Source organism: Nicotiana attenuata, unplaced genomic scaffold (genome assembly GCF_001879085.1).
Source record: "Nicotiana attenuata strain UT unplaced genomic scaffold, NIATTr2, whole genome shotgun sequence".
In the NCBI taxonomy this organism is placed as follows: domain Eukaryota; kingdom Viridiplantae; phylum Streptophyta; class Magnoliopsida; order Solanales; family Solanaceae; genus Nicotiana; species Nicotiana attenuata.
Window position 1 is genome coordinate 32,677 of NW_017674921.1, and position 16,856 is coordinate 49,532.

The 16,856-nt window shown below is 41.7% G+C and overlaps 1 long non-coding RNA gene across 1 annotated transcript; it reads left to right on the plus strand.

Annotated features, from left to right (window-relative positions):
* The first annotated feature begins 1,025 nt into the window (after positions 1-1,025).
* Positions 1,026-3,035, plus strand: LOC109219448. The gene is made up of 2 exons (XR_002066945.1): positions 1,026-1,123; positions 1,394-3,035. It is a non-coding gene; the product is annotated as an uncharacterized LOC109219448 (long non-coding RNA).
* The last annotated feature ends 13,821 nt before the right edge of the window (positions 3,036-16,856 follow it).

Below are 16,856 nucleotides of genomic sequence, written 5' to 3' on the forward strand. Positions count from 1 at the left end.
ATTTTCTCAATCAGTTGCTTTTATAACCCCTTCATTCCTCAAATATCTAGTGTCATCATAACTCCACACTGGGGAAGATTTTGAAAATCAAGTGGTTCATTCAATCATAGGGTGTCATGGAACTTTGTCTAGTAGGGTCCTACTTATAGGTATGCTGTCGACCATATTTTATAATTAGGAGACTACAAGCATTTTCCACTCTCAAACAAGTATTTTCCACTCTTAAACAATCTTTTCCAAGATAACTCTCGAACTACATATGGCCTGATTCTCATGAAACCCGAGGTATGTAGGCAACTCGGAATCGGGGTGCGGCCACAAATTCCCAAAACATCACTTTATCCATAATTTTTCCATAACCTCCTTCTACGCGTAATCTTCCCAACATCCTTATTAGTTCAATCAAACCGTACCTGGTGATCGGAACAAAATTGGCGAATATGTCAATTTCTTTGCCCGAAAACTCTTATATCGTCTTCAGTCAAAGAGGGGCAGCTGTTGACATCCAATTTTGTCCCTCCTTTCTTCCAGTTAATTTCTTGAGCTTCTAAGTTATTAGTACATCAAATACTTTATTTTTCAGTATTATTTTTCATCTACTATTATTATTATTATTATTATTATTATTATCATCATCATCATTACTACTACTATTACTACTAGTATTATTTCTATTACTACTACTACTACGACAATTCTTAATATTATTGCTACTACTATATTATCACTATTATAGTCATTATTAGTATTTTTATTATTATTATTGTTGTTGTTGTTGTTGTTGTTGTTATAACTATTAGTATTATTATTATTGTTGCTATTATTATTATTGTTTACCTAGTAGTATTTCATAATGTGTTTGAAAAATAATATATGTGATCCAATTTAAAGGCCCAAAGAAAATAATTGAAAGAAGTAAATAGGCCATGAAATACAAGCCCAAACCCGTTTAGCCATTTCTTAGCCCAAAAAATAAAGAAATCCTAAATCAGCTAGGGTATCTATTTTTTACTCCATCATCACATTGCTCCCACAGTTTCACCCGTTCTATTACCCCTTTGCTCATTCAAGCAAAAGCTTCAGTAGTCTTAAACATGGCAGAAGCTTGCCTCGCCGATTTTGAGTAAGTTCATTGTCTCTCTTCAAATCTCATGACTTCTCTTTCTCTTTCTCTCTCTCGTCCGCAACAAGATTTAGTCAATACAAGAGGCCAAAATACTTTTGAAATTTCTGACCTTTGTCCGGAGATAATTGCTGGTGTAAAGATTTTCTCTTTGATTTCAAACGGCTCTTTTTTAAATTCAAACGGCTAATCTGCTCTTCATATCCCACCCGAGAATCACTTCTCAAGGGGCCCTAACCTTTCTCTATAAATACTCTCTTTGGATCTCAGCCGAAAGCAGAGGTGGAAGGGAACAAGAAATAACACTTTACATTATCAAAAATACTGTCTAGGACCGGAGCGGCTGCTCGAACACTACTGCAAATACTACTGTTTTTCTTACTCTTTGCACTCTTCTCATCCCTTAGAACTCTCAGAAAGAACTTTCAAACTTTTATTTACTGTCTCGGTGTACTTTATCCGCGATAGAGGTGTTCGAACCCATTTGACTCGAGGTTCGGATCTGTTCATGACGAGAGAATAGATTCGAGGTCGAGGCTCCCGTACACTGCCCTACAAGAGGTAAAATCTGACCTTTATCTGGCTTTTTCTCTTCCGTTTAGAAACTTTGTGTCTGCTTAGAAATTATGGTAAAAGGGCGTGTATAGTCAGATTTAACGGTGTTATTATTTATTGTTTGGATCTCCAAAAGTCATAATATTTGAAATTGTTAGTAACCGTGTTCATGATTGTGAGCTAAGCATAAATAAATGTAGTAGAAATCATGTTTAGGCATTCTTTTAATCGTGTGAAGATTTGTGGCAAATTTTGATAGTTGTTGTGGTTTAAAAATTCATCTTTAGTTTCCCTTTTAAGTCAAAATCATGAACAACTTATTTGTGAACTAACATATCTTGAGATGTCTTATTTGTGATAATTACTTTAACCTCTAGAATACATGATTTAGGATTTTTACTGTTTGTGAAACAGAAACCATGATGATAAGATTAATTTCATAGTAGAAGTCACGTCTCTGATTATTTATATCCTTGGTTAATATGAGTAATATTTTAAGGAAGCATGATATGTGCCCTTTGGCTCAAACGCCAGATAAATGAACCTGACCTGCTAAATTTATGTTTAAGCCTTGCACATAAAGCTATTTAAAAGTATTCTATATTTTCTGTTTGCATTGAGGAACACTGTAGAACCAAGGTAAGATTCTGCTATGACTAATAAACTAAGAAATCCCTTTGATTCATCTACACATGATGTAATTTGTGCATGGTTCTTACGATGGCATATCCATTCGTATATGTTTCAGAAATACTAGCTTTAACAAACTCCGTGCTTGACTGAGCGTGTCTGATATTAACTGAAAATATTCCAACTCACTGTTCGCTTTCAGTTTAAGGCCAACATGATTTTACTTAGTTTATTTCATCTTCAATAGGAAGCAAGATTAATAAGATTTCTTCCTAACTTCCTCTTTCCTTTTCTTTTCCTTGTTTACATGACATGACGGAGCTGCTCCCGAGTTCCATTTTGAGACTCCATGTCGCTGTCTAGAACCAGTGTTTGCATTATCATCACTCAGCTCTCTCTCCGAAATAAATCCGAACAGCAAAAAATGGATTTTAAAGGCGCTGAAACAGGAATTGCAAAAGTTGTTATCCTTTTGTTAGGAGCTAAATGGGGCTGTCTACCATATTATTATTTTTTTTTCTCCCTCTTATTACTGCTTACTTGAATGATGGCTAACATTTTACTGTGTGATTATCTTTTAACTTTAGTTGTGTGATTGACATTAAAACCAAATATTAGTACATGATTAGTAACTATGCTCCCATTTGATCACATAGGATCTTCACCTCTAGTTAACAATGTATTACTGACTCTAAAGATCTGTCTATGGTTTAGTTAAAATTTCCCATGTTAGATCTCTTGCGCGGTTTAATTCTTTAAAAGTCGTTCTTGGGCCAATAACGAATATCGTTTTATTTGTCTTTGACTAACTGTTTTCCTTTTTGTTTGACGTAAGTCGAAGATGACCTTCTACTACAGAAAGAGGATTTTGTAAATTAATTGTACTTTCTTCAAGCCTAACATTGATCTTTGTATTTGAACTTTAGTCCAATTTTTAGGACATCGTCTCTTTTCAAAATTTAAGCCCTTTAGACTCTAAAAAGGAAAAGCAGATTTCATGTTACAATACTTTAGTGACGAATTCTTTTGAAGTCATGTTTATGTTACTTCGGACTAAAACTATTTTACACTTAGCCTTAATTATTCTAAGTCCGGTCGGTTAACCATTTTTAAAATGGATGTTAAAGGGTGCCTTAAAAATCTTCCCTTTAGATTCACCCTTACCTAGAATCTTTAGGTTAAGTAGACCATTAACAGAGTTATACTTTAAATTACTTTAACCAATATTAGGTGTCCTAATTCTCCATAATTAATTAGGTGGCGACTCTTTAACTTTAATCAAACTCGGAATCGCCTATATGTTATGCCCTACTTTAACCAGTTTAAAATGGGGTATAACAGCAGGACACTAATAAAGCACTGCAGTCAGGGGGTATATCTAAGAAGAAGGACGTGGGAGTAGCAATGGTCGCCCAAGGACCCAAAACCCCATTCGTATACCGAACCTCCCCACTTGCATATCAAGCACCTCCATCCACATATCAAGCACCTCCCCACTTGCATATCAAGCACCTATCAACCGTCACCTCCACCTACATATCAACCCTCGTCCCCAAGATATTCCCAACCAGCCACTGCGTATCACACCTATAATTCCCAACCATCTCATTTTCAGTCACCTCCATCTCGTCAAAATTACCCAAGACCGCGGCCTAATTTTGACTGCAGACCACCCAAACAATACACTGCCATTGCTGAACCCATCGACCTGCTATATGAAAGGTTGAAAGCTGCTGGTTACGTCTCTCCCATCCCTGTTGTGGCCACGGAGAACTCATCCCAATGGGTTAACCCAAATAAGACTTGTGCGTACCATTCCGGTATGAAAGGGCATACCATTTGACGAATGCCGCACGTTGAAGGAAAAAATCCATGCTTCGATTGACAACAAGATCATCCAGGCAAAGGAGGTCGCGCCTAATGTCCGCAATAACCCCCTCCCAGATCACAAGGGTAAAGGTGTCAATGTGATAGAGATGGATGAAGAATGGGAGTCGGAGGGATCAATCGGACTTATCAAAGAGGGAGACGACCCCAAGAAACCCGCAGTCACACTCAATCCCATTATAGTGCAGGTACAGCCGCCAGTGGAGGTCGAGGTAACAACATCAGTCCCATTTGAAGTTGAGGTAGCACCCCCTACAGTTGTACCTATTCCATTTGAGGTGAAAGTAGCCACACCATTTAAAGTGACAGTATCAACAATACCGCCTTTCAGCACCGAGGCTGTACCATGGGATTATGTGGCCGAAGCTAGAAGAAAAGGAAAAACCAAAATGGGGGAATCTGGTGTTGCACAAGGGATGACTAGGACTGGAAGGGTCTATACACCCGAGCATTTGGGAGAGTCCAGTAAACAGGCCTCTAACAGACCTCCCGTTATTGAAACAGGTCCAGATGACCTCAGGAGGAAAGTACAAGCAAGGGAGTATTCAGTCATCGATCATCTGAACAAGACTCCCGCTCAAATATATATCCTGTCGCTGCTACAGAATTCAGAAGTACACAGGAACGCTCTGATGAAAGTATTGAACGAAGCATATGTGCCCAATAACATCACAAGCGGAGAGATGGCTAACATGGTGGGACAAGTATTGGAAAGTCACAAAATCACTTTCCATGAGGATGAGTTGCTGCCTTAGGGTTTGAATCACAATAGGGCGCTGCATATCACAGTGCAATGCGAAGACTACTTCATTACCAGGGTCCTGATTAATGGAGGATCCAGTCTCAATATTTGCCCATTAACAACGCTGAAGAGGTTAGGCAAAGGCCTATACGAGATACAAGAAGGGACCATGAATGTAAAGGCATTTGATGGGTCTCAGAGGGCAACCATCGGGGAAATTAATCTCTGTCTGCAAATGGGGCCTACGTGGTTTGATGTCGAGTTTCAGGTGCTGGACATATCTGCATCCTACAATCTGCTGTTAGGACGACCATGGATATACACCGCTGGGGCCGTGGCATCAACTTTGCATCAGGCAGTAAAGTTTGAGTGGAACCATCAAGAGGTGATTATCCATGGAGACGGGAGCAACCCCATTTACACCCGTCAGACTATTCCCATGGTCGAGAATAGGAGAAAACTAGGCGGAGAAACTTATCATCACATCGAGCGGGTCAATGCAATCGACAAAGATAAGTGGTGGTATGGCAAGATAGAAAGCATGATGAACTGGGGAGGGTATGAGCCTGGCAAGGGTCTTGGTAAAAATCTTCAAGGCATCACCAAGCCAATACAGCCAAAGTACCATGGTACCACTTTTGGGCTGGGATATCAATACACCTGGCAAGAATACAATGACTAGTCACCACCATGGCGAGGTTCGTACTATCCATTGGAGCAACCTATACCGCATTTGAGTCAGACTTTCCAACAGGCCGGCATCATATGGGGATCAGAGGAGGAAGAAGCACTGGCAGCCTTAAAGAACCTGTTCTTGGAAGATGAGGACATGGACTGTTGTGTAATTGTTAAGGAGGAGGAGGAGGAGGAGGAGGAAGGCCCGACCATCCGAGCTGTGGAGAGAGGATCATTCCTCAAGAATTGGACTGTCAGACCATTCAGGGCCCGACGAGTCCCGGGGTAGCAAGGTTGAACAGTATTGTTTCGTTTATTTTCTAAGAAAATGATTTCCCTTTTGGCATTTTGTTTTAAATAATATTTCCAATATTTCAAAAACGTTGTTAAAAATCGCTTTTATGTCTCAATGAATCAATATTTATTATTACCATTTTTCTCTCATATCTTTATCTATACAACATTACTATTTCCTGTCTCGATGAACCAACAACTGTGACATGTAATGAGACAACACAACAAAAGGATAGTGATTCGGAAGAAGAAGATATCATACCCGAGGAAATTGTCAAAGAAGTAAAAGACTTTGAGAACAAGCCTAAGTCCAATCTGGACGAAACAGAAATAATCAACTTGGGAGACTCCGAAACTGTCAAGGAAACCCGTATCAGCATCCACCTGTCGCCATCAGAAAAAGAAGAGTACACACAGTTCTTGAAAGAGTATGAGGACATCTTTGCATGGTCATACGATGATATGACCGGGTTAAGTACATCCATTGTGGCTCACAAGTTGCCCACAAACCCAGCATGTCCACCGGTAAAACAGAAACTCAGGAAGTTCAAGCCTGACATGAGTCTGAAAATCAAGGAGGAGGTTACTAAGCAAATCAAGGCCAAGGTCCTCAGGGTGGTTGAATACCTAACTTGGCTAGCCAATATCGTGCCAATTCCAAAGAAGGATGGGAAGGTTAGGGTCTGCGTTGATTATCCGGATCTCAACAGGGCCAGCCCAAAGGATGATTCCCGCTTCCAAACATACATATCCTAATCGACAATTGTGTCAAGCATGAACTCCAGTCGTTTGTGGATTGTTTAGCTGGTTACCATTAGATCTGGATGGACGAAGAGGACGCTGAGAAAACGGATTTCATTACACCATGGGGAGTATACTGTTGTAAGATGATGCCATTCGGTCTAAAGAATGTTGGGGCCACCTACATGAGGGCTATGACTACCATTTTTCATGACATGATACATAAGGAGATCGAGGTATATGTGGACGACATCATCATCAAATCCAAGAAAGCCACAGATCATATAACCGATTTGAGGAAGTTTTTCGACAGACTGCAGAAATACAACCTGAAACTAAATCCCGCAAAATGTGCATTCGGGGTTCCGGCCGGAAAGTTACTTGGGTTCATCGTCAGCCGCCGAGGGATAGAATTGGATCCGCCAAAAGTCAAAGCCATCCAGGAGCTGCCACCGCCAAGAGTAAGAAAGATGTAATAAGTTTTCTAGGACGGCTAAACTACATTAGCCGGTTCATAGCCCGGTCCACAGTTATATGTGAGCCGATTTTCAAGATGTTGAAAAAAGATGCTGCAACTAGTTGGACCGATGATTGTCAAAAGGCTTTTGACAAGATCAAAAAGTACTTATCAGCACCACCAGTCTTGGTCCCGCCGGAGCCAGGTAGACCCTTGCTACTCTACCTTGCGGTGCTAGATGGAGCCTTCAGCTGCGTTCTGGGGCAGCACAACGAGACAGGAGAAAGGAACAAACTATCTATTACCTGAGTAAGAAGTTCACTCAATATGAAGCGCGGTATTCTCTATTGGAATGTACCTGCTGCGCTCTGACTTGGATAGCTCAAAAGCTGAGGCATTACTTCTGTGCCTACACAACATACCTCATATCAAGGATAAATCCCTTGAAATATATCTTCCAGAAACCCATGCCCACTGGCAAGCTGGCTAAGTGGCAAATCCTATTGAGCGAGTTTGACATTGTTTATGTGACTCAGAAAGCAGTCAAGGGGGCGCGACAGCATGGCGACTCTGCTGGGGACAGGCATTGGCAAATCATCTTGCTGAGAACCATGTGGAAGGAGAATACGAACCCCTGAAAACGTATTTCCCGATGAAGAGGTGCTATTTATAGGAGAAGATATTGCTGAGTCCTACGACGGTTGGAGAATGTTCTTTGACGGAGCGGCCAATTTTAAGGGAGTCGGCATTGGAGCCGTTTTAGTATTGAAAACTGGTCAACATTATCTGGTATCTGCTAAACTCAGATTTCCCTGCACCAACAACATGGCAGAGTATGAAGCCTGCATACTAGGGCTCAACATGGCCATCAACATGAATATTCAGGAGCTGCTGGTAATCGGTGATTCAGATTTTCTTGTGCACCAGGTACAAGGAGAATGGGCCACCAAGAATTCCAAGATATTTCCATATCTGCACCATGTGCAGGAATTGAGAAAAAGGTTCACGAAGATAGAGTTTTGCATGTTCCTGGGATTCAGAATGAGTTTGACGATGCATTGGCCACCTTGTCATCCATGATACAGCATCCCGACAAGAACTTCATCGATCCCATCCTAGTAAGGATCCATAGCCAGTCGGCGTATTGTGCCCATGTTGAAGAAGAAACAAATGGGAAGCCTTGGTTTCACGATATCAACGAATATTTGGCAAAAGGGGAATATCCGGAGCATGCAAATCATACTCAGAAACGTACGTTTCGGAGGTTGTCCAATAATTTCTTCCACAGCGGAGGAACCTTGTGCAGAAGAACTCCTGATTTGGGATTGCTAAGGTGTGTCGACGCAAAAGAAGCTTCTAAGCTACTTGAGGAGATACATGCTGGGACCTGCGGCCCGCATATGAATGGCTTCGTCTTAGCCAAAAAGATACTTAGGGCCGGTTATTTCTGGATGACCATGAAGACAGATTGCGTCCAGTATGTCCGAAAATGCTACCAATGTCAAGTACATGCCGATATGATAAAAGTGCCGCCAAATGAGCTCAATGTAACAAGCTCACCTTGGCCATTCGCCGCCTGGGGAATGGATGTCATTGGTCCAGTCGAGCCCACCGCCTCAAATGGGCATTGGTTCATCTTGGTAGCTATTGATTACTTCACCAAATAGGTCGAGGCAGCATCCTAGCGGTAACTAAGAAGGTCATAGCAGATTTTGTCCGCGACCGGATTGTTTGCCGATTCGGGGTCCCCGAATCAATCATCACTGACAATGCCTCCAATCTCAACGGTGATCTGATGAAGACCATGTGTGAAACTTTCAAAATCAAGCACAAGAACTCTATAGCATACAGACCTTAGATGAATGGAGCCGTAGAAGCCGCCAACAAGAATATCAAGAAGATACTGAGAAAGATGGTAGAAAAGCACAAACAATGTCACGAGAAGCTGCCATTCGCTTTATTGGGGTATCGTACCTCAGTCCGCACATCAACCGGGGCAACTCCCTACTTACTGGTTTATGGTACTGAAGCTGTTATTCCCGCTGAAGTAGAGATCCCTTCTCTAAGAATCATACAAGAAGCTGAGCTCAACGATGCAAAATGGATAAGGAGTCGTTATGAGGAGCTAGCCCTCATCGACGGAAAAAGGATGAATGCAGTGTGTCATGGGCAGCTCTATCAGAACAGAATGTCCAGAGTCTTCAACAAAAAAGTCAAGCAGAGACAGTTTACACCAGGGCAGCTGGTGTTGATGAAGATCTTTCCGCATGAGGACGAAGCGAAAGGGAAATTCTCTCCCAACTGGCAAGGCCCTTACATGGTTCATAGAGTATTTACAGTAGGATCCCTCATACTTGCAGAAATGGACGGAGAAGTCTGGCCAAAACCGATCAACTCAAATGCAGTCAAAGATACTATGTGTAACTATTTATGTTTTCACAAAATGATGTAAATTGAACTACACTTGACTTGATTCCCGTTTAAGAGGGGATACGTAGGCAGCCCTGTGGGTTCGGTCATATCATAATAAAATTTTCATTTCCCCCAGAACCAGAAACTGGGGTAGAATTTTGAGGAGGACCCTCAAAATTCCGGAGCAAGTTCAGCCAACGCCATCATATGCCAGAAAATCAGAAGTCAATCAGAAACTAGGGCAGAATTTTGAGGAGGACCCTCAAAATTCCGAAGCAATTTCAGCCGATCGCAGCATGTGTAGCAGTCAGACGTGTCCATCTAACTGGGGAAGAATTTTGAGGAGGACCCTCAAAATTCAATAGTATGAGAGGTTGCGATGTCTCGGATCGTGTCACAGTCACTGGTTCATCTAACCAATTTCCAAAATAATATATTTTTATTACGTCTTTGAAACTATGCATGCTTGCTTGTAAAATGACTCTGTTTAGCCAACGCTACCCCATTGATTTGAACAGGTTCTTCGAACCAAGCGAAGCAAGCCGACTGAGGCACGAACCGACCTCCCCCGTTACAGAACTCACGATTTTTCTTTGGATGCAGGAGCGAAGAATATACATGCTTCCAAGTCACAATCTTCATAACAACCGTGATACTGAAATCTATTATTAGTTAAGAAAACTCTGCTATCACCTGCTATTTTACTTTTGCATGGGACTAAGCCCTGTCCCGAATCTGCATGAGGCTAAGCCCTGCCTCCATTTTGCATTAGGCTAAGCACTGCCTTCCATTTGCATGGGACTAAGCCCTGTCTCGAATCTTGCATGAGACTAAGCTCTGTCTCCATCTGCATGAGGCTAAGCCCTGCCTCCATTTTGCATAAGGCTAAGCATTGCCTTCCATTTGAATGGGACTAAGCCCTGTCCCGAATCTTGCATGAGACTAAACTCTGTCTCCATCTGCATGAGGCTAAGCCCTGCCTCCATATCTGCATAAGGCTAAGCTCTGCCTTCCATTTGCATGGGACTAAGCCCTGTCCCGAATCCTGCACGAGGCTAAGCCCTACCTCCATATCTGCATAAGGCTAAGCTCTGCCTTCCATTTGCATGGGACTAAGCCCTGTCCCAAATCTTGCATGAGGCTAAGCCCTGCCTCCTATTTGCATAAGGCCAATCATCGCCTTTATTTGCCAAGACTAAGCATTATCTCTCCAGCACTATCTATTTGCTCCTCTTTCGGGCTAAGCTCTGCCCTCAACCTCATAAGACTAAGCCTTGTCTTGTTGATTTTAGCATCATATTATTGCATCTCATGGGCTGAAATATCGCCAACTTATCCAAAGGCGTCATTGTCTAAAGGCATCATCCACATAGCTGGAAGATACCATGCCATGGCCTGAGGATCTCTCAAATTTGTATATCATTATTCAAAGGCGTCATGGTTCGGAGGCACCATTTTCATGGCCCGAGAACATCATTTCATGGCCTGCGAATCCCCCACCGAACAATTCATGGCCCAGGACATCATGGTCTAAGGACGTCATCCTCAACCGTCCAAAGACAATTCTCATGGTCCGAAGGGAATCTGCATCATATTTAAATTTCCACACAAATATATACTTGTAGTATCTCTTTACTTGCAGGTGACCCGATAAGCAACTACTACTCCAATAGGAGCAATCCTGCTCCAGTTCTTTCAAATTATCTCAAATCTGACCACTCACCATAACCATCTTTCCACCCATTCCAAAGTCTCGTATCCGTTCTTGTGATTACTTCATCGGTATATTCTGCCGATGAATCCGGAACTACACATGGCCCGATTCCTGTAAAATCAGGGATATGTAGGCAGCTCAAAGACCAGAGTCCGGCCTCTATTTTTCAAAACATCCCATTCGGTCAAAATTGGCCATCATTTCTTTACCCGAATAAAGAGGGGCAGCTGTTGATACCCAATTTTTCCCTAAAATATTTTCAAAACTATGCATTAGCATCAATGTGCATTAGCATCAATTGGTATTTTTCATACAATTTTTGCTTTTTTAAAAGATCTTAATTAATTTATCCCAGTATTTTATTTATAAAACAATCACTGATTGCATCACAAATAGTTTTATAATAATTTTGTGGCTTAATTTCATCATTTGCATTTGTACTAAGTTTCAATTATTGCACAAATAACCGCATTTGTACTTTTTAGGTTACAATTGCAATTACTTTGCAATTATAGCCCATGCATGCATTATTACATTATTTTACCGGAAAATTGCCTTTTATATTTTTAAAATATTAAGTAATCATTTTAAAACGTTTCTAGGCATGAAAATCATTTTTATAACTTATTAACTATTTTTAAAAAAATTGTTTTAGCGATTAAATGTGTATTTAACAAATAGCCCCTTTTTATTCGGACCTAGCCAATTAAACAGCCCAATTTCAATCCCAAATTAGCCCAAAATCTACCCAGGCCCAATTCTTTCCTGACCCTAACCCAATTAAACTATCCGACCCAATAACCCCATTAAATCGTAGCCGTTGATCTTTTAGATCAACGATCCACGATGAAACTTTCCTTTTTAATTCCAAACGAACCTCTAACCTCTAACCTCTAACCTGGCACAGATAAGGGCTCTCCATCTTGATCAACATGTCTGTCCTTCTCACAAGAGAGGTGAGCTTCATCAAAGATCACATGTATGCTTTCTTCGACACATTGAGTCCTTTTGTTGCAAACCTTGTAAGCTTTGCTTTGAGATGAGTATCCCAGAAAAATCCCTTCATCACTTTTGGCATCGAACTTCCCAAGAGCTTCCATTCCATTGTTATGAACAAAGCATTTACACCCAAAAGTTCTTAGATGTGTCAGCTTGGTCTTCCTTCCATCTAGCAGTTCATATGGAGTTTTGTTCAGAAGGGACCTGATCATGCACATGTTTACCAAGTAGCATGCAGTATTGACAGCTTCTACCCAGAAATACTTTGCGATCCCACTATTAATTAGAATTGTTCTTGCCATGTCTTCAAGAGTTCTATTTTTCCTCTCCACTACACCATTTTGTTAAGGTGTTCTTGGAGCAGAAAAATTGTGAGTGATGCCATTTTCCAGTGCAGAACTCATCGAATTTGACATTGTCAAACTCCGTCCCATGATCAGACCTGATGCAGGCTACTTTATTACCCATCTTCACTTGGATCTTTTTGACAAAGGCAACAAACACTTCAAAGGTTTCATCCTTGGTCTTGAGGAACAAAGTCTAGGTGAATCTGGAATAGTCATCAACTATCACAAAGATGTACTTCTTTTCTCCTCTACTTGGCATCCTCATAGGTCCACATAGATCCATGTGAAGGAGCTCAAGTGGCCTTGCGGTGCTGACTTCATTTTTGGGCTTGAATGAGGATCTAACTTGCTTCCCTTTGACACATGCATCACTCACTTTGTGATCCTTAAAGCTTGACTTGGGCAGACCACGAACCAGGTCCTTCCTGACTAATTTGTTTAACAACGTAAAGCTTGCATGACCTAGCCTCCTATGCCATAATTCAGTATCATCATCAACGGCGCTTAGGCAGCTTAGATCACCATTCTTCAGCGACTCAAAGTCAGCTACATAGATATTCTTATATCTTTCTGCCACTAGCACCACCTCACCAGTCACCGGGTTTGTGACTGTACAGGTTTTTGACACAAATTCCACCTTGTTTCCCTTGTCACAGATTTGGGAAACGCTTAGCAAGCTGTACTTCAACCCTTTCACATAGTACACATTTTCAATTGAGTGAGAAAAAGACTTCCCAATCCTTCCGACTCCCAGAATGTATCCCTTTTTGCCGTTTCCAAAGGCTAAACTCCCTCATTGTAGTGCCTTAAGTGAAAGGAAATAATTTGTACTTCCAGTCATGTGCTTTGAGTAGCCACTGTCCATGTACCATTTTAGGCTGCTCCCTTTCACTGTTCCCTGCATAAGAAGAGTTAGAAGTTAGCTTTAGGAACCCAAACTTATTTGGGTCCCTTGTAATGAGGAAAGGGGTGAATCGGGGATTTTTTGGTCCATGCAGGCATTATGCGTTTTTTAAAAGAAGGACCGGGTTCTCTACTAGTAGTTACTTTTTCAGCAAAGGATTTATTTTTCTGCTGTGACTGAAATTCGGCCTTACAGTTTTCTTTAAGGTGCCCATTGTTACCGCAGTGGGTGCAAAGCCAATTGTCAGGTACAGTAACGTACTTGCTATGAGGGTTGTAAGGAATCTTTTCCCTTTGAAACCCAATCCCCTGCGTGTTTCCCCCATTGTTGGAGTACATGGCTGTGATAGCATCAGAGGACCAGGTCCATTTGAGTTATTTTTCAACATCACTCTTCACTCTACCAAGTTCTTCCTGAAGTTGTTTGTTTTTCTCAAGCTCAGCACACTAACTAAACTTCACTGAATTTAGCTCACTTTCAAGCTTAATGTGTGCCTCGCTTGCAACTTATTTCCTTTTTGATAATTTTCAGCCCTACTCTCCATTATAGGTTTCCCAATAGTTTCCTTCAAATCTATTACTACCACTAGAAGGTCATCTCTTTCTTGTTCTACATTTTTAATCCTTTTTTCTAAGACATTTCTTTCTTTCTTCAGGTTCTCAATTGACTCTCTTAGATCAACTACAACTATTACTAGGTCATCTCTAGACTGTTCTGCTTCTCTTAGTTCTTCTGTTAAGATATCTCTGTCATTTGTAAGACTATGATAAGCGTCGATTAGCAGATTTGCCAAAGACATGAGTTTCTTAAGAGAATAAGATTTTAGATTTCTCTGAACATCCATAAAATTTACCTCATCATCATCGTCATCTTCATCATCAGACTGGGCCATCAAAGCAAAAATTGAATCATACTCGGTTGCTTTACTTTCAACTACCATCATAGAGCTGTTACCTGGTTCATCATCTTCTTCAGATTCGCTTGATGAATCTCCCCGTGCAGAAAGAGCTTGTCTCACGACATTGTCAGCGGCGTTTTTTCTATTGAAGCGCCTGTCAGGAACCAGGTTCCTTTTGGCTACTTTGTCAGAGTTGTTCTTGTACTGATCCTGCTTTAGGAGAGGGAAATCCTTGATGAAATGTCCTGGCTTGCTGGCAGAGTCATAATTCTTTGGCTTGTTAGAACTTCCTTTTTTTGGGAACGCACCACAACCTAACCCCGATCCTCAAAACTCAACCAACGACCACCACTACACCCAAATCCCTAGAGTACATCAAAGCAACCCCATATATGTGGAAACCTTACCCCACACTCCTCAACAAACCTTATACATACCCAAGTCCGCCGAGAAGGACCTGCTCATCAAAGATATGGCAGAGGAACTTAAGAAGCTCACAAGTCGAGTCCAAGGTGTCGAAGGGGGTAAAGGCATTGAGGGATTGAACTATGAGGATCTGTGCATTCAGCCGGACGTAGAACTGCCAGAGGGTTACAAACCTCCCAAGTTCGAGATGTTTGACAGAACGGGTGACCCAAGGGTGCATCTAAGGACATACCATGACAACCTCGTAGGATTTAGAAAGGATGAAAGGATTCGCATGAAATTATTCATGAGGAGCCTCAATGGAGATGCCCTATCTTGGTACATCAATCAAAATCCAAAGAAGTGGGTTAGTAGGGTAAATATGGCATCGGATTTCATGGATCGGTTTCAGGTTTAATACGGAGAATGCACCAGATGTCTTCTATATCCAGAATCTCAAGAAGAAGCCAATAGAGACTTTCTGCGAGTATGCTACTCGATGGAGATCAGAAGTTGCGAAAGTAAGGGCGGCATTGGAAGAAGAGCAGATGAACAAGTTCTTTGTTTGGGCCCAGGATCCACAATGCTACGAAAAGTTAATGGTTATCGAGAATCACAAATTCTCGGACATCATCAAATTGGGGGAAAGGATTGAAGAAGTAATCAAGAGCGGAATGGTAACTAATTTTGAGGCATTACAGGCTACGAACAAAGCATTGCAGTCGGGGAGTATATCCAAAAAGAAAGAAGTAGGGACCGTGATGGTGGCCCAAGGTCCAAAATCTCCTCTTACATATCAAACACCTCCCCTACATATCAGCCTTCACCTCCCAGATATCCGCAAACCGCCACCGCCTACCATACTTATAACACACAACCTGTATATTACCACTCACCACCACCAGCCCACCAAAACTACTAGAAACCCAGACAGAATTTCGATCGCAGACCACCCACACAATACACTCCTATTGCTGAACCTATAATCAGCTCTATGAAAGACCGGAGGCTGCCGATTATGTCACCCCAATTTCCGTTGTTGCTGTGGAAAATGCTTCCCAATGAGTTAATCCGAACAAGACATGTGCCTATTACTCGGGCATGAAGGGACACACCATCGATGAATGTCGCACTTTGAAGGATAAGATCCAAATGCTGATTGACACCAAGGTTATACAAACAAAAGTGGTTGCACCTAATGTCTGCAACAATCCTCTCCCGGATCATAGGGGCGAGGGGATAAATGTGATCGAAACTGATGAAAAATGGGATCCGGAAGGATTAATTGGACTCATGCGTGAAGGGGATGAAACCACAATACCTCCAGTCACTCTCACACCCATTATAGTGCAAATTCAGTCACCAATTAAGGTTGAAACAGCCGCACCAGCTCCGTTTGAGATAGAAGTGACCACACCTTTCACTGTGACGGTAGCACCCACACCATTCTTTAATTCCAATGCTATACCATGGGACTATGCTGCAGAGGCGAGAAGAAAAGGAAAAGGAAAAATGGAAGAAACAGGTGTCGCACAAGGCATGACCAGGACCGGCAGGGTTTACACACCTGAGCATTTGGGAGGAACAAGTAAAGAAGTCGCTCCCAAACAAACTATCATTGAAACCGGCCTAGATGATCTTTGGAGGAAGGTGCAAGCAAGAGAATATTTTGTAGTTGATTATCTGAACAAAACCCCTGCTCAGATATCCATTCTATCATTACTACAGAATTCTGAGACGCAGAGGAATGCATTAATGAAAGTGTTGAACGAAGCTTACATTCCCAACAACATCACCAATGGAGAGATGGCCAACATGGTAGGGAGAGTACTGGAAAGCCACAAGATCACTTTTCACGAAGACGAGTTGCCACCAGAAGGGTTGAGTCATAATAGGGCATTGCACATCACAGTACCATTTGAAGACAAATTCATCGCCAGGGTCCTGATAGATGGGGGTTCAAGTCTCAACATCTGTCCATTAACCACTTTGAAAAGGTTAAGTAAGGATTTCCATGAGATACGAGCAGGGAGTATGAATGTGAAAGCATTTGATGGGTCTCAAAGGGCCACA